The sequence below is a fragment of the Aotus nancymaae genome, unplaced genomic scaffold (genome assembly GCF_030222135.1).
Source record: "Aotus nancymaae isolate 86718 unplaced genomic scaffold, 86718_ANA_hifiasm-v0.15.2.pri h1tg000025l, whole genome shotgun sequence".
In the NCBI taxonomy this organism is placed as follows: Eukaryota; Metazoa; Chordata; class Mammalia; order Primates; family Aotidae; genus Aotus; species Aotus nancymaae.
Window position 1 is genome coordinate 40,372,285 of NW_026988438.1, and position 19,667 is coordinate 40,391,951.

The window sequence follows — 19,667 nt, forward strand, 5'->3', positions numbered from 1 at the left end:
GGAGTGCAGTGGCGCCATCTCGGCTCACTCCAGCTTCAACCTCCCAGGTTCAAGGGATTCTCACACCTCAACCTCCTGAGTAGCTGGGATTACAGGCCCCTGCCACCACACCCAGCTAATTTTGTGTTTTTGGTAGAGACAGGGTTTCACCACGTTGGTTGGCCAGGCTGGTCTCGAACTCCTAACCTCAGGTGATATGTCTGCCTTGGCCTCCCAAAGTGCTGGGACTACAGGTGTGAGCCACCGTGCCCCGCCTATACTGACCTTTAAGTATAGTTCCCTGTATTTTTATAACTTCTCAAGATTGTTTTTAACTTATCACAGTACACTTAGATTGGATATTGCACCACAGAAAATGCAATTTTTGACATGTAATTGAAATTTACATGTGTTATATACTTCACAATATGCTATATGCATACACATATTGCTTTCAATAATTGTATTTTTTAAAAAATAATGGGAAAAAGATATTTTGTCTTACATTTACCAATGCATTATCTATTTCATATTCTCTTCATCCCTTCCTGTGTATCATTTAGTTTTAATTCACTTCACCCTGGAGGACTTCCTTTAGCATTTCTTATAGATCAGTTTTCCTGGTGAAAAAATTTTCCAGATTTTATTTATTTGAAAATATATTTATTTCATACTTATTTTTGAAGAATACATTTTCTGGTTATGGAATTCTGGGTCAGTAGTTGTTTTAATTAATTTTTTTTTTTTTTTTGCTTACTTTTTCATAATCTCTTATTGTTTTTAATAAAAAGGCACCAAACTCCCTTCTTTGACACTTAAAGCTAATAAAGCAGATTTCTGCTTGAATTATACCTGTCCTGACTCATATGCATTGGGAAGTAGTTTCAGGAGGAATGTCAAATAAATGTGAATCTGCCCCAATGCCATTTAATTCTTTCAAAGATTTAATCCACTATTATTTCTGCCAGCTCTTTGTCATTTTAAAATGACTTCAAATTGGTTGACAGATTATTTTGTTATAATAATTATTTGCAGCAGAGTGAGTCTTATGTAAGCTACTCTATCTTTCCCGTAATCTAAACTCATTTTCTTTGTGACACTTATAGGTATTTCTCTATTGCCTCTTAGAACTGAAAGTTTCTTTGAAGTCACCAAGTTCAGGTTGATTTTTATCCCCTTCCTAGTTAACTTAATGTTTTTGCTTTGACTTTAAAAGGATTTTTCTCTTTATAGCCAAGGAAATTTATGAGGCTATCTCTTAACATATATTGCCACATATTAATTTATTTATTCTACAAATACTTGTCACCTACTACATGCCTGCTATTAAATAATTCTTTAGAAATACAGCAACAAACAAAACAACAAAATTATATTACTATAGAAGATCTATTTTACAGTAAATGGAGTTAAAAAATATTTAAGTGAATTTCTTTAGAAAAAATAGAGAGAAGTGCTATGGAGAAAAATAAAGTTAAGAAGGATACTTTGGAATTATACTATCTGCATATTTCTGTTACTTTTTTGCTGCTGCTATAAATACATCTTATAAAATACTTTATAAATACATCGTAATTGATAATAATTCACAGTATATTGTTTCTTTTGTCTGTCTAAAAGTGTCATAATTTACCAATAACATTAAATACATCTGTTATTTATTTTTGTACTTGTTTTCTATAAGAGTATTTTTTTTATTTTGGAGCCATATAGTGGACTCTCTTAAAAATTTTATGGAAACTTTTAGAGAAATTTGGTATTTTATATTCTTCAATCCATGTATGAATATTCGCCAATATTTCTTGAATAAAATGCCCATGCTTCACTTTTTACTCTGAAAAAAAAAATGCCTTTTTAGAATTACAAATAAGATTGCTTGGTTCCATGCTTATAATGAAGCAGAGTAAGTAGAATTTCTGACTAAGTAGGGGAAAACTACACCTACAGTTAGTTACCAGGGCTGATGCATGCACATAAATGGTCACATATCTGTGCTAAGAGTGTAAAGAGTAACATAAATTCTGTTTGGCATTGGGATGGATGGTATATTTGCACGTGTGTACATATAATATATTAACACATTATCTAACACTTGGCTTTCTTTTTGCTAGATGTTAATAGTTATTATTGATATACAGATGAACTTTTAAAAGACCAAAATTAATTATACATAACAACTAAAAGGATCTTAATCTTAGTAATAATTACTGTAGTTTTTGTTTTTTTGTTTTAAGTTAGCTTTTTCCTCCATCTTCTTCATGTTGTCTCTCCTCAACATTTCTTTATTTTAAAATTACTTTCAAAATAGAGAGGAGTTTCTGTGAAATCGAGTATTGTACTCGGTACTTGTCAGTAAGCTACTGATGGCTCCCCTGCCGATTGTTCCTCTACTCATCATTCCTTAGCATTATATGTGCCTCACTTCTTTTGCTTTCTCTTTCTTTGGACTAGAAAAAGTCAAAGACCTGCCAACATTTCACTCACTCTCAGACTGTGTCCATGTGATAGTAGAAACAGCTTAGTCAATTCGGCCAAACAGCTGGTCGATTCATTCACATCATGAGTTTAAAAGATTTCTGTTCTAATTATATTTATTGGTTACATAAAATGAAACTGTCAATATTATAACTTTGACTAGACACAAACTTAGTCTGACCCAGTATGATTTTGACCCAGTTAGAAGCATTGACTTATTACCTGAGGGGTTCTAGTTCCAGCCTCTTGCTCATTGCCCTGTTTCAATACTTTCTGGTTTATCTCTACTACAATGCCCTGAAACCGAGAAGGATAATTTGATCCTATTCTTTCTTATTTGACTTGGATTTTAAAGCATGATGGATGAGAATAGGAATAGAGGCTCTTCTGAACCACATAATCCAAATTTTATAAGATAGTAAAGAGGAGGAGGAGAACCTAGTGATCCCCTTATCCACTTTGAAACATTTATCATTAGGCCTCTAGTATTTTTTCTGAGTTGTCTTAGAGGCTAATAGGTTTGTGTGCACAGTCAAGGTGAATGGGGTGGGAATAGCCTTAGAGGATGCTCAATGGACCATACTTTCTGTCTTAAGGGATACAAATCACCACACCCATACATAGACACGTAGACATATTTTCTGTACCAGTTCTAGTTTTATCAGTTTCATATAGTGGAGTTCCATAAGAGATTGCTTTTGAGAAAAGGTTTTTTTTTTTTGTTAAGAAAATGTTCTAACACAAATAATTTAATTTATATCTGTCATTTTACAAATCAGAATATTGAAATCACAGAGGATATAACCTTCCCAAGGTCATGCTGCTATTTAAGTTTCAAAATACACCATCAAATACTGAAAAAAAGCTTACTCACCTAGTCTGTAAACCAAGTCATAAAAATTTGGGGGCACAGATCTCTGTTTAATTAGAAAAATTAGAGGAAAACTTTAGTTCAATTTAAGGAGCCATGCGCTGGCTATAGTATCAGAAATCATTCTTACCTGTTTGATTTATATTAGATACTCAATTTAATCTAAATATTCATTCTTCAAATAATTATTAAAAGGTTGGTTATGGACATGTCATGTGCCAGGCAGTGAGCTAGACATTGAGGATGTAAATATGAGAGAAAATAGACAAAGTCTCTGTATTTATATATTCTATATTTTATTGTTATATAAAAATATATATATACATAAGTAATTTAGGGCATAACATTTTACATTGTGTTTTGAACAATAATAAAACATAGCCACTGTTTATTGAGAGGTATGGTGGTTTCAAACAATAGATATGAAAGTGTGTATAAATTTTTTTCTTACAATTCTACAAGACAGTTATTTCTTTTTATAAATTTAATTTAATTTTATTTGAAGTTCTGGGACACATGTGCAGAATTGTTACATAGACAAATGTGTGCCATGGTGGTTTGCTGCACCTGTCAACCCATCACGTAGATACTAAGCCAGATATGTATTAGCTATTTTTCCTGATGCTTGCCCTTCCTCCTACCCCTTGACAGGCCTCAGTGTTTGTTGTTCCCCTCCCTGTGTTCATGTACTCTCATTGTTAGCTCTCACTCATAAGTGAAAATATGTGGTATTTGATTTTCTGTTCCTGTGTTCATTGGTTGAGGATAATGGCTTTCAGCTCCATTCATGTCCCTGCAAAGGACATGATCTTGTTCTTTTCCATGGCTGTATAGTATTCCGTGGTATGTATATGTGTGTGTGTGTATATATATATAATTTTTCTTTACCCAGTCTATAATTGATGGGCATTTGGGTTGATTCCATGTCTTTGCTATTGTGAACAGAGGTTCAGTAAACAAAAGTGTGCATGTATCTTTATAACAGAATGATTTATATTCCTTTTGACATACACCCAGTAATGGGATTGCTGGGTCAAATGATATTTCAGCCTCTAGGTCTTTGAGGAATCACCACAGTCTTCCACAATGGTTGAACTAATTTATATTCCCACCAATAGTGTAAAAGCATTCCTATTTCTCTACAGCCACACCAGCATCTGTTGTTCCTTCACTTTTTAATAATTGCCATTGTGACTGACATGACATGTTATCTCATTGTGGTTTTGATTTGTGTTTCCCTAATGATAAGTGATGTTGAGCCTTTTTTCATATGTTTGTTGACAGCATGTCTTCTTTTGAGAAGTGTCTGTTCATGTCATTTGTCCACTTTTTAATGGACATTTCTATTTTCCTTGTAAATTTAAGTTTCTTATAGATTCTGGATATGAGACCTTTGTCTGACGGATAGATTGTAAAACTTTTCTCCCATTTTGTAGGTTGTCCATTCACTCTGATGATAGCTTTTTTTGCTGCACAGAAGCTCTCCTATTTGTCACTTTTTGCTTTTGTTGCAGTTGCTTTTGGCATTTTTTTCATGAAATCTTTGCTCGTGCCTATGTCTTAAATCATATTGCCTGGATTCTCTTCTAGGATTTCTATAGTTTTGGGTTTTACATTTAAGCCTTTAATCCATCTTGAGTTAATTTTTGTATAAGGTGTTAGGAAGGCGTCCAATTTCAATTTTCTACATAGGGCTAGTCAGTTTTCCCAGCACTATTTATTAAATAGGGAATTCTTTCCCCATTGCTTGTTTTTGTCAATTACTATTATTTCTGTTTTACAGAAAAAGATATCAAGGCACTTAGGGGACTAAGTAGCTTATCCAATTAAAAATAAACTAAATGCTAAATCTAGGATTAAATTTATATTAGTCCAGTTCTAAACTCTCAGCTGAGTATAGGGATTTTCTGTATTTAATACACCCTAGTAAAAATTATGTATAAGAATAACATTTCAGTCTTGTTGACACATTGATGAAGTTAAAGGAAAGAGATAAATCATTGCAGGATTATGTCTGGATTTGAAAATTTTAAAAGAAAATGCAAATGTTAGAAATAGATAACATTTTAAAATGTGAATTTTACCTAATTCACCCCTGATATGTTGAGGTTAATATATCACTAACTTAATCTCTAAATTATCTTATTAATTTTACTTTTGTGAGGAATACTAGTTCATCTATATAGCTTCTATTTCTTTACTATGACAAGTGGTCCAATATACCACAACATTTTTATTACCAGTGCTGTATTATTAAAGATCCAATTATAGCATTTATTAATAATTTACTTTTATCAAATCTAACATTATTGGCTGTTGGATTAATAAATAATTTTCTGTTTATGAATAATAAATGAATTATTATTTAATAGACTACTGGGAAAGAAAAAACCACTTCTGCTTAAATTATAGCTCAATATTTGTCCTTTAGCATGTTATATTATCCCTAAAGAACTATTTTAGATGTATTTAGAAATAATTTTATATTATAAGCCCTCATGCCTATATGAAAATATAAATATAAACAAAATAATTGTTTGGAATATTTCTAAATTTTTTTCTCAGTATTCAATTTTTCTAAGTCACTTTTTTAACTCAGAGTCATTAATATCCAGGTTTTTCTCCCAGTAGCATCTTCTCTGCAATGAATAACAAAGGTTATGCAGCATTTTTAAAAATAATAGAATTCATTCTAAAGCAAACATCATGCATTCCACAAATTTTAATACTAGTGCTTTCTTTATCTTGCCAGGAAGTGTCAAAGTACCTATGTATTTCCTCATTAATACCAACCATCAAACTAGGTTCTCATGTTACTGCAAGGTATCATGAAGCAAAGCTAATGGAGGGAGCACAGACTTTGAGATCAGAAATAGCTGGTATGAAGTACTGCTCTGTGTTTAAACTGGAAAATATTAATGAACCTCTTTGATCATCATTGTCTTCATTTGTAAAATAAGTGGAATGATGCTCGCTTACAAGATCTTGTAGAGTATTGGAGATAATGTAAAGCCCTTTGCCCAGCACGTGGTACATAGCAGGCAGTTACATATTTCTAATGGCAGACACTTAATATATTTCTAACGCTAATGTTAGAAGAAATGTGAATCCTCTGCCAATGAGTATAAAGAGTCAGTTATGCAGTCTGGTTTGACTTTTGATATTGCAGTGAATTTAAGCTTTACTTTTTCCATCTTAATTTGGACATTACTCTTTCTCAAACTTATTTTAATTCTAACCCAAAAGCAGATATCATATTTAGCCGTTCTTGCTTGCTAGTCCAAATTTTACATGTGTATTTTGAATAAATTTTTTTCTACCCATTTGACATTAAAGAATATCTACTTTAAGAAAATACACGTTTTATTAATTAGAAATTCATATTTTAGGTAATTTGAATAACTGTCAAAGTGATTGCATTTTAACATGGTGGCAAGAAAAGCATGGAAGAAAAGATAAATTGATAATTATACACTTGCTTTCATATTTTTTAATGGATAAAACAAATTATGAAGTGTTTTAGGAAGATATTTGCTATATAATATGAGTTCATCCATCTAGTCATGAAATCTAAAGCGTGGTTGTCCTAGACAGGACAATTATTTGGCACCTCTTCAAAACCGTTGTGAGGGAAATTGCTTATCACTTACAAAATTCTGTTCTTCCCTTTTCTTTTATAATATATCTGTGGCTGGTCACATGGTTGACCAACTAGGCCTTCCTTGCCTCTGATGAAGTCATGAGGGATTTCAAGGATTTAAGACATTATGTGCACCTTCTTCACACTCTTTTCTTCCTTACTCCCTGCTGGAAACTGAACATAGTCACTGTCCAGCTTCCACCATACCAATAATGACCATCCTGCCTGGCTGCAGTGGCTGAGAAAATAAACCTTGCAGGGCATTCTAGCCCATGATCTTTTTTTTGTGTAGTTGCAAGCTTAGCATGGTTTTTTACATTTTTAAAGGATTTATAACATGAACATAAATAAGCAGAATTATACAACAGAGACTGTATGTGGGCTGGTCAGCCTAAAATATATACTGTGATCCTTTACAGAAAAAAGTTTGCAGATATATGTCTTAGGGTATAGCAGACCAAAAACTTGAAAGGAATATGAATCTCTGGATAACTACAAAAAGCATCATTTCCTTGGCAGTCTAGATAGCTTATAAAAGTCTGCAATATGAAATATAAATAAACTGAGAGGGGGATCCCATTACACAAAAAAGAGCAATATGAGTGACAGCTGACCTCTCCAAGAAAGAGTGCAAACAAGAAGACAATGGGACATTGTTGACCTTTAACATGATGACAGAAAAAAAGTCAACCTAGATTTGTCTAACTAATAAATACATCTTTTACAAATGAAGTTAAAGACATTTTTAGAGAAATAGCAGTTAGCAACTCTGTTTCCAGCACAATTATAAAACAAGAGGTGCAAAATGGTCTTAAAGCTGAAAGAAATCAATCCCAAATAAAATTCTAAATGTACAGTCAGTAATCAAGAATCCCAAAAAAGCTAAGAAAAATATAAAACATCTTTTTAAATTATCATTTTGTGTGTATATAGTTTTAAATTTATTTTAAAAATGGCAAGGCACGGTGGCTCACACCTGTAATCTCAGCACTTTGGGAGGCCGAGGCAGGTGACTCACAAGGTCAAGACATAAAGACCATCCTGGCCAACATGGTGAAACCCCATCTTACTAAAAATACAAAAATTAGCTGGGTGTGATGGCACGTGCCTGTTGTCACAGCTACTTTGGAGCCTGAGGCAGAAGAATTGCTTGAATTCGGGAGGCTTGAACTGAGATCGTGCCACTGTGCTCCAGCCTGGTGACAGAGCAAGTCTCTGTCTCAAAAAAAAAAAAAAAATTATTTAAAAAACTCTTGATAGCTAAAAATAAAATAATAATATACTATAATGTTTATAACATATTGAAATAAAATATAAAAAAAGATTAAAAAGAACAGCAGATGGCAAACAGAATTTGTTGCAAGACTTTTAAAAATATTTGTGAAGTTATATAAAATAATATTATTTGAAGTTAGACTGTTTTAAAGATTCATATTACATCTTTAGAGAAACCACCAAAATACAGAGCATGAATAACCAACACAGTCCTAGACAAAACCAAGAAAGCCAGAGGCATCACAATAATTGACTTCAAAATATACTAAAAGCTACAATAACCAAAACAGCATGTTACAGGTACAGAAAATGGACACATAGATCAATGGAACAGATTAGAAAATCTAGAAATAAATGCACACACCTTTAACCATGTGATCTTTGACAAAGTCACAATAACAAATAATCGGGAATAACTTTATATTCAATAAATGGTGCTGGGATAACTGTGTAGTCATATGCAGAAGATTGAAACTGAACCCCTTCCTTCGTCAATACAAAAATCAACTCAGGCCCTGGCAAAGATTTCATGACTAAGACTATAAAAGCAAATGCAACAAAAGCAAAAACTGACAAATGGGACCTAATTAAACTAAAGAACTTCTTCACAGCAAAAGAAATTATTAAAACTATTTTTAAAACTTTTAAAAGTAATAAAAAACAAAAAACACAATTACTTTTGTACCAACCTAATACCAAGAGAGTAAAGAGGCAACGTACAGAATGGGAGAAAATATTTGCAAACTATTCATGTGACAAATGTCTAATATCCAGAATCTGTAAGGAACTTAAACCAACAAGTAAAAAACGAACAATCACATTAAAAAATGAGCAAAGAAAAAAAAAATGAGCAAAGGACATGAACAGACACTTCTGAAAAGAAGACATACATATGGCCAACAAGCATATGAAAAAATTCTCAACATCACTGATCATCAGAGAAATGCAAATCAAAGTCACAATGAGATACCACCTCACACTAGTCAGAATGGCTGTTACTAATAAAAAAACAGACATTGACAAGATTGCAGAGAAAAGGAATTGCTTATTCCCACTGCTGGTTGGAATGTAAATCAGTTCAGCCACTGTAGAAAACAGTTTGGAGATTTCTCCAAGAACTTAAAACAGAACTACCATTTGACCCAGGAATCCCACTACTGAGTATATGCCCAAAAGTATACAAATGGTTCTACCAAAAAGACAAATGCACCCATATGTTCATTACAGCATAATTCATAATAGCAAAAGCATGGAATCAATCCAGGTGCCCATCAACGGTGGACTGGGTAAAGAAAATGTGGTACATATACACCATGGAATACTACCCACCCATGAAAAAGAAAAAATGTCCTTTACAGCAACGTGGATGGAGCTAGAGGCCATTATCCTAAGCAAATTAATTTAGGAACAGAAAAACAAATACCTCATGTTCTTACTAATAAGAGGGAGCTAAACATTGAGTACACATGGACACAAAGATGGGAACAATGGAGACTGGAACCTACTTGAGGAGGGAAGGAGGAAGGGGGTTATTTAGGAGTTGAAAAACTACTTATCAGGTCCTATGCTCACTAGCTGAGTGGCAAAATCATTTGTACACCAAATCCCAGTGACACATCATTTACCCATGTAACAAGCCTGCACATGTACCCCCTGAACTTAAAATACAATTGAAAAAACTAAAAAAGGTAACACAGGAGAAAACATTATATATATACTTGATACACTCAAATGAAGAGAAGAAAGCTGGAACAGAGACAAATGAAATGAGATTAATAAACATCAAAATGGAAGGCTTAAACCTTAGGATGGCAATACTACATTAAATGTAAATTAATGTACATTCTAGCTCCTATTAAAAGGCATAGAATGTGACTGGGAAAAAAAGAAAGACCTGTCTTTATGCAATTTTTATGAAACATATTTTAACTTGAAAGAGAGTTTGAAAATTCGGTTTTAGAACATGGTATATTATATTAATACAAGAAATGAACATGAGAAGGCAAATATGGCTCTATAAATATATGACAAGGTAGAATATGAGATAAAGTGCATTACTAGTGATAAAGAGAAACATTTCACAATGATAAAATATTAGTTTATCAAAAAGACATAACAGTTCAAATTATGTCTGCATGGGTTAACAAGGTTTTAAAATATAAAATACAAAAGAGAAAATAAAAAAATTCTCATTTATAATTGATAGAAGAATAAACTAAAAATTTAGGAAAAGTATAGGAGTTTTGAGCAACAAAAATAGCAATCATGGGCCGGGTGCAGTGGCTCACACCTATAATCCAAGCACTTTGGGAGGCTGAGGCAGGAGGATCATGAGTTCGGGAGTTCGAAACCAGCCTGGCAAACATGGTAAAACCTCATCTCTACTAAAAATACAAAACAAACAAACAAAAAAATTAGCCGGGTGTGGTGGCATGCACTTGTAATCCCAGCTACTAAGTAGACTGAGGCAGGAGAATTGCTTGAACCCAGGAAGCTGAGGTTGCAGTGAGCCAAGATTGTGCCACTGCACTCCAGCCTGGGCGACAGAGCATGACTCCATCTTGGAAAAAAAACAAATAAATAAGAAATAGCCATCGTGTTTGTGTACTTATAAAGTGATTCCATAGACAGTACGAGAACTGTTGAAATAGGAGACAGGTGAGAGAATTAGTGAAGATTTTTTTCTTGAGTTGAAGGAGAGAGATTGAATTACATAGCAGAATAAATTGTTCATCTATAGTCTCTCCTTTCTTGAATAATAGTTAGAAAAATAGATGTAGTAGAGAGTGTTTTTGGCATTCCAACAGCATTTCCAAACCTTCATATGCTTTGTACTATGTTGCATAAATGTAGTGCTGCGTATTATGTTTCTCAACATTCCTTGACAATATTCTTCTACCAATGAGTGGCATTTGTGTAACATTTTGAAGTAGAGAGACAGAACAGCCATTGAAAACATGACTATAGTAGGTAGGCATGAGGGCTTCCCATATATAAAATTTGGGAATATGCTTTAGGCATTTTCCTGCAAATTACTCACTTTAGCACTGCAGGAGGCTGAGATTTTACGTGGTGGTTTCCTGCATTTATTCTACTTCCTATTTGATTCTAACAGAAGTTTCCCTAAACTTCACTCTTCTACTCCTTTCAAATCCCTGTATTGAATTATTTTCTCCTTGAAAGACTCAAAGTAGATTTTATTTTTGTGACAAAATGTGTATTTTATACCATGATACATGGGTAGAGAGGCTGGTAGATGTTAAATGTGGTGTTAATGAGTCTGTAGAGGTTCACTTCTGATTGCTTTTATCTTCTCAGTGAAGTAGAAAGTAAGTCCTCCAGCTCAACATAGGGTGAGGGAGGAAATGGAAGAGAAGATAGGGAAAAGGCTTTTTGGGAATATGGTTAAAAGAATGGACTGTGATTTCTGGATATCATAAAGAATGTTCTTGAGGGAGGCTGAGGCAGGAGAATTGCTTGAACTCAGGAGGTAGAGGTTGCAGTGAGCCAAGATTGCGCCACTGCACTCCAGCCTAGGTGACAGGTGAGACTCTGTCTCAAGAAAATAAACAAACAGTAGATGCTCTTGAAGTTTCATGGATATGAATTTAAAATAAAACTGATAAATGTTGATTTTGTCATTTTCCTCAGCCACATTCATAGGTCATAGGTAAAAACTGCAAGGCTATTGACTGCAAGTCCAAATAACTCAGGGTTTCTCAGACTTGTTAATACATTAGAGTTATTTGAGAAGCTTTTTAAAAATCCTAATGCCTGTTCTCTCCCTGTAAAGTTCTGATTTAATCGTACTAGAGTGGAAGCGGGTCATCAAAAAAAAATTTTTTTTTTTAACTACCAGGACAATTTCAATGTGAGTCCAAAGTTGAGAGTCACTTTTTTTGGATTATAAGAGTTCTTGAGTTCAGAAACTGTGTCCTATTTATACTTTATTCTCAGTGCTAAACACAATGGAGAGTGAGTAAAATTGAAGAATAAATGTATGCAGGGTCAGGCTTTAAGGTTTATTTTTCATCTTTTAATTGCCTCCTTTTAATGATTTCTCATACATTACTCTGTAAAATTTGAAGTCTGTAGTAGATTAAATTTGAATGTAGTTATGCACCTCCCTTACACAATGGGCAACTAATACATTAATGATTAAAAATTTGTGGCGTAAGATCACGGAAATTGGTACCAGAGATAATCTACTGCCTCATACATAGACATTTCAGGTAGGGTTGGTTTGTTGGACAACAGACCCGTTTTCTCTTCTTCCTAAGCACACAGCTAGTTTACATTTCCTGGTTTCTCTTCTGGAAGACATGGCATATGACAGGATTCTAGCCAATAGAATGGGAGTTGAGGTGATGTTCATGACTCTAAGCCATAAAATCAACCTCACAGGCATCTTTCCTTTTGCCCTGAATACAGGTGAATATAGAAATCACACTATGAAGATGGTGGAGCCCAAGATTGAAGGATTCTGGGTCTCTAAATCATCACTTACAGAAAAATTACTCTGAGATCAAGAACAGCTGCTTTGGAATTTATGTGAGTGAGAAGTAAACTTCTAATGTGAGCCATTATATGTGGTTCTATGTTTATGCAGTGTTGAAAGTGATATTTGTTTTTATTGTTTTGGTAAAATGTCTTTCTATAATTAAATATTTTACCCAACTGGGCTTATTATCACTGGTAAGAGACATAATTTCAATTTCAAATATCACTTTAGAGCTAGAAATAGAACAGGAAAAAACATAAATGATGGGCTCTTGGCAAAAGTTGATAGCCTATCTATCTATTAAAAAGTTCCAGATTGTGGGCCTTAGGGCAATGCTTCTCAAGCCTAATGTGTACATTTAAATAATTAGGAAATTTTGTTTAAATTGTATTCTTATTTTCAATAGAACTGAAATGAGGCCTGAGATTCTGAATTTTTAATTATTTTTCAGTAACACCCATGCTTCTGTTCTGCAAACCACATATGAGGAGCAAGGCTGTATCTAGAGCATTCTCTTTCCCTTATTGGATCTGAAATCTCTAGTCTTCTCTGTATGTTTAACTCTTCTGGTCAAGCCTTCACTTTTGTTTTGGGTTGAGTTGTGTTTTCAGAAAGATATATTGAAGCCCTAACCCCTGGTCCTTGTGAATTTCACTTTATTTATTTATTTATTTATTTATTTATTTATTTGAGGTGGAGTCTTGCTCTATTGCCCAAACTGGAGTGCAGTGGCATAATCTTGGCTCACTGCAACCTCCGCCTCCTGGGTTCAAGCAATTCTCCTGCCTCAGCCTCCCCAGTAGCTTGAACTACAGGCGAGCGCCACCATACCTGGCTAATTTTTGTGTTTTTAGTAGAGATGGGGTTTCACTATGTTGTCCAGGCTGGCCTCGAACTGTTGACCTTGTGATCCATCCGCCTCAGTCTCTCAAAGTGCTGGGATTACAGGCATGAGCCACCGCACCCTGCCAAATTTCACTTTATTTCGAAAGAGGGTCTTTGCAGATGCAATCAAGTTAAGATCATTGGAATGCACACTAATATATATGACTGGTGTTCTCATTAGAAGAAGGAAATTTAAACACAGAGAGTCCCAGGGATTGCACTTTGTGAAAACGGATTCAAGAGATGCATCTATATACCAAGGCTTATTGACTGTCCCCAGGAGCTAGGAGCAAGGCATGGAACAGATTCTGTCTCAAAGTCCTTGGAAGGAACTCATCAAGTCACTACCTTGTTTTCAGACTTCTAGCATCTAGAACTGTCAGATAGCACATATCTGTGGTTTCAAGCCATTCGTTCATAATACTTTGATACTACTGCCATAAAAAAATACATGCCTTTATCCTAATGTTGACTTGCTGGGAATTTTAGCACAATACTTGTCTATGAGAGAATAAAAATAACCGAATTAATATATACATATATATTCCCATTTCTTTGCAAATAGTGAAGGAAAAAAGGGATTCTTATCTCTTCAGCACTCACACAAAAATATTTTTAATCAGTTAGTCACTGCTTACCTTAGGTAAAAATGTTTGACCTTAGTCAAAAATGTTTAACTTCTTTGTAAAAGTTACACAAGAGCTCTAATTTTTTTTCCTGGCGTAGTTTACTTAATGCATTTTCTACCTGGTTACTTTCTCCAGATGGAAGATAGCAATGTGAGGTAAAACTGCTCCAGAGGATCCAGAACTGCTGGTACAGTTACACTTCTGAAGGACTAAGCCCCCAAACCAATTTTTCTCAGATTTCTAGATGACAGAAATAGCATCATTTTTTTCTTTCCTTTTCTTTATTTGTGAGTCATAATGGATGTCAATTTTCTAAGCTGTTTTATTTCTATTTTCTTCCTGCTCTTTCCTGAATTTTTTCACACAGATAAAGCTAGGCAAAGAAAGTTCAGATAATTTTCCCCCTGCCTACTGTATGTAGGACAAAAAATTGTCATATACTTCTTTAGAGAAAGGAGACACTTGGTATAATTAAATAAGGAATCTTAGATAATATAGCATTAAAAGATTTTCCCATTTTAATCTAAATTGCTATCCTGGAGGGAAGAAAATAACATTTTCAAAATGCAGGTGAGTAATTACAGTGTTGAAAGTGCTATTTGTTGCTGTTATTATTGCATTGGCAAAGTGTCTGCGTATCATTGAAAATTTTATCTAATTAAACATATTAGCAGTGGTAAGAGAAATCATTTTACTTCAAGTGTCACTTTGCAACTAGAAAAAAAAAAGAGGAAAACTTACAAATGATGTGCCTGTAACAAAGTATGCCAGGAGAGAACAAGAAACCGAATTCCAATCATGGTTCCCGGGTCCTTCTGCTTTTTGATGACTATATTTTACCAAAGATTTTCGCCCTGAGTTTCCCTACGATAAAGAATAATGGCATAAAATTTGGCACAAGATATTGCTACTGAATTGGCTTAGTTTGTGTTGTGGATAATGCATTGCCTCTTTTCAGGATGAAAACACACTCATTTATGCAGGTGCTGGGAATGTTGGTCACTAAGGACTCTCGGCTGAGACTCTCTGCTAGAATTGTGTCATCTATTGCCACACCTCTTTGGGCCATACCCCTTATCTAATGACTGGTTGATAAAGGAGTATCAGGGCCAAGGCTTTCTGCCTTAGAGTGGGACAAGTCCAAAAATCCATGTCAGCTCCAGAGCTCCCCATGACATTGTCAAGGGCTTTGTTGTAAATGCATCAAATTTCAGTATCTCCTGTATCCTATGTCCTTTACCGCCTGACTGATGTTCATCCTAGGAATGCTCCCCTCCTTTAAATCTCAGAATCTTAACCTGTTTCTTGGGTAACCAAATACCAAATTTGAAACAGCTTATAAATTCTCTATATGTAAGACAAACAGTGAAGGCTACTGATCTTGTTTAGTGTACACACATGCACACACACACACACACACACACACTCATGTTAGATAAAATAAGGATCCCCAAAGATGTCCACGTTTGAATCTTCAGAACCTTTGAACACAATACCTTCCATGTCAAAAGGAACTTTGTAGATATGATGAAGAATTTTGAAATGGATACTGGATTACCCAGGTGACTCCAGTGTAATCACAGAGGGCCTTAAACATAGACACTGAGCAGAAGAGAGTCAAGAAAATACATGTGATTGTAAAAATGAAGTCAGAGTGATGAAATGTTGGAAGAACTCAGCCCACTGTTGGTAGCTTTGAAGACAACAGAGGACACAAACTAAGGAGTGCGGGCAGCCTCTAGAAACTGGACCAAGAAAACAAAATATTCCTAGAGCCTCCAGAAGGAAAGGCAGCTCTGCTGGTACTTTGATTTTAGGGTTTCCAAGGTACAGAACTGTAAGATAACAAGTTTGGGTTGTTTTAAGCCACCAAATTTGTGATATATTGTTACAGCAGCAGTAAAAAACAATAGCATATCTTTCCTCTTTATTTTTCCAGGGAGATGATAGGATGGTTAATCCTATACATAGCTTTATGACGATGATAATAATGACTCTAATATACAGTGGTGAATGACAGATGTCTGCCTGACACAGAAGTTCTCAAACAAATTAATTATTTGTATTATTTAATTTAATCTATGTGAATACTGAGAGGTAGTTACCATTAGCTCATCTTATGATGAGAAAATTGGGTTCAGGAAATATATAAACTTGTCTACAGCTCACATAACTAATGGACAGCGAAGCTAAACAGCCTATCCGATTTCATGATCTGTGCACTCTTCATTTTTTCTACCTCATACTCTATTCTCAAAGTATGGGACCAGCCTCAAGCTAATGGCCTCCTCCTTATTTAAGCATATATAATCTATAAATGGGTCTATATTTCAATGTGAGATAGCATTTAAAATCTTTTTGTAATTTTTTCTTGACAATAGCTTGTAATTTTCTCTCATTTGAATTTTATTTGACTTGCCCTCAAAATCTGATTTCAAGTAAATATGGTAAGGAGTATAGTATATAGGTTTGTTACTATAATGCCGGTATTAGAAAGAAAAAGCCACATCTGTTACCTCAGTGACAAAGCGATAGAATAATGATTTTGATCCTACACTAATAAAAATATTTAAAACAAGTTGTTATATCATGATTTATTAATAAGGTACTAACTTTTAACAGTCTTTCTAAAAGTTAAGAGTAATGGCCCATAAGGAAAAAAATTCTAAAGAGAAGATCCTAAAATAGGCAAGAACTTATTTAGGGCACAGTTTCTCAACCTTGGCATTATTAACATTCTAAATTTAATAATTTTGCAGTGGGGAAGAGGATCAGTCTGTCCTGTACATTATGGGATGTTTAGAGGAATCCCTGGCCTCTGTGCCAGGGATAAGATGCCAGTGGCACATTCCTCATTTGTGACAACCAAAAATTTCTGGCATTGCTAAATGCCGTGTGTGTGTGTGTGTGTGTGTGTGTGTGTGTGTGTGTGTGTTTGATTATGGGTGGGAAGAGGCATGGTAATCATCCTGGTGTGGAAGCACTGACTCAAGGTAATGATATCTACATATTTGCTAAACCTTTTAAGCTCATTCTTCTTCTTTGTCTTTTTTTTTCTGTGTATGGGCCATCTTATATACATGTTTTCTTCACTGGATAAAGAAGTTTGAATTAAAAAATACTCTGTATATGCTTAAATGAAGTTTTAAATTTTAAACATGACAAAAATATTTTGCCCCATCCCAAAGTTAATGTATGCAAAAAAAAAACTCCACTGAATTTAGACGTCAAACAGAAGAGCAGTTTCTATAAACTATTTGCCTAGATGATTTTCTGCATGTTCAATTGTGTGAGCTGTGTATTAAAATCAGTTTCCTCATTTTATGATCATTAACATAGGTAACTTAGTCTGTGTGGGGTACTGAACTTGCTGTGAGCTAACCCTTCACTCATTGCCTGCCACATTTTGGTGATCACATTTGTTCTCTGCCACTTCCTGCTTACAGTATGATCTACAGTCAGCTAGACCATATCTGGATGTAGCTGGAGATATAACCACAGGTTCAGAATGCCCTGGGGTAAAGGTAACATTATTAGGGTGTCTCCTGTCATGGTCACTGCAGTCTTTTGGATCTTGGTCTAAATCCTAGCCTTGTCATTTTGTCATTTACTAGCTATGGGTCCATAGGTCAGTTACCCAACTTCTCTGAGCCTTCTTAATCATCATGTAAAAATATAACTGATATTGGTCTTCAAGATTAGAAAACTCCAGTTCAGGTCAATACCTATTGCTGTGTTCACAATTAATACTTACTTAATGTTAATTAAATATATTAATTCATTGACAAATGGTAATTTTTATTCTTTGATAACTTTTATTCTTATTTTTAATAATAATTTCTATTCTTATTTTTGATATTTTGATAATCTGATTATTTTTATTTTTATTTTTTAATGTATTTTTATATTGATTGGAAGCCACATGAAAACACTTTGTACCAGCCAGAAAACATATAAACCACACACAGAGTATCTGAGGAAATCAGTATTTTCTCTAGAGCCCCTGAAAAGATGTGATGGGGGTGGACTTCATTGCAAAAGGAGAAAAAACTTTACAACATTTGAGGTTGTGATTAATATATATATATATATTTGCTCATAGGTTATTTGAGTAGAACAACATATACACACTCAATGTTTCATTAGAAAGCACATTCTTGCTCAGAGACATAACAGATATATTTGCAGTGAAATAACTTTTTTTAGTTTATCTTACAAATTTTGCCAGAACCACATGGAAGAACACCAAACGCTTTACTATTTTTATAAATCCATTCACCTAACTTTCCTAACTTTCAAAGACATTTTTCTAAACACCAATTAAAATCAATTTTATTACTTTTATTTCTCATTGAAATGTTTATAAAGTCATCAAAGCAAGTCATGAAAATGTAAGGCAAACAAGGTACACCTATAAAAGCTCAATAAATCAAATGCTAAGAAAATATTTTTTAAATAAAAATAGTTGAAGAAATAAAAGGAAAGGCTTAGAAACTATTTTGTGAAATCTACTGGAAAAGAATAAATATATTTGAGTATAAATATTTTAACAAATTCATTTATTTACAAAGAGAAACTAAATCAAACATGCAAGAGGAAGGAAAAATAGGGAATGTTTTCATTGATATTTTTGGCTTATGATGATTAAATTCTACAGTCTCAGCAGAGAACAGGGCCATCATTAATTTAAGCATGTTTAAAATAATTCTTTAGGTCTTTGAGAGGATTATAAAACCAATTTTGAGATCTTAAACCATTAAGACTAATGTGAAATTATTCACAAAGCATTAAGATTGCTGAAGGAGCTTTCAAAATAGGTTAGTAGAAACCTCTCATTTTATATAAAAGGAAATTGAGGTCTGAGGAGATGTGATATGATCCAGTTTATGAGTCAGCCAAAATTGGAAGACTCAATATTTAGTTGTCTAACCTTGTTTTTGACCCTGTAGGTGTATCCAGTGTTATTACCACCTCACTTAACAGGCTTAGCTCAAAATACTTTTGACTACTTTCCAAGATCAAGTACATATTCAGAAAGAATTTCTTCTAAAGTTTTTCTAGTAATATGCCCCAAAATTTTGAAAGTAAATAAGAGTGACAAAATATTGCCATGTCAAGTTATATATATATATATATAATTGCATTTTAGATTTTGAGGTACATGTGAAGAACATGCAGGACTGCAGGATTATTGCATAGGTACATACATGGCAATGTGGTTTGCTGCCTTCCTCCCCATCACCTATATCTGGCATTTCTCCCCATGTTATCCCTCCCCACTCCCCACCCCCACCTCTCCCTCCGCTAGTTCCACCCAACAGACCTCAGTGTGTGATGCTCCCCTCCCTGCTTCCTTGTGTTCTCATTGTCTTTTCTAATAGATACATGGAAAAACTAAAAAGAAACAGGTAC

The 19,667-nt window shown here is 34.1% G+C and overlaps 1 protein-coding gene across 3 annotated transcripts in view; it reads left to right on the forward strand.

The window, feature by feature from the left end:
* Positions 1-19,667, forward strand: part of TMEM196 (transmembrane protein 196) — a 399,697-nt gene that overhangs the window by 264,923 nt on the left and 115,107 nt on the right. For all 3 annotated transcript variants that reach the window (XM_064380552.1, XM_064380553.1, XM_064380554.1), the window contains one exon: positions 12,672-12,791. The gene's annotated coding sequence lies outside the window, so the exon portion shown is untranslated. The remainder of the gene's footprint in view (positions 1-12,671; positions 12,792-19,667) is intronic.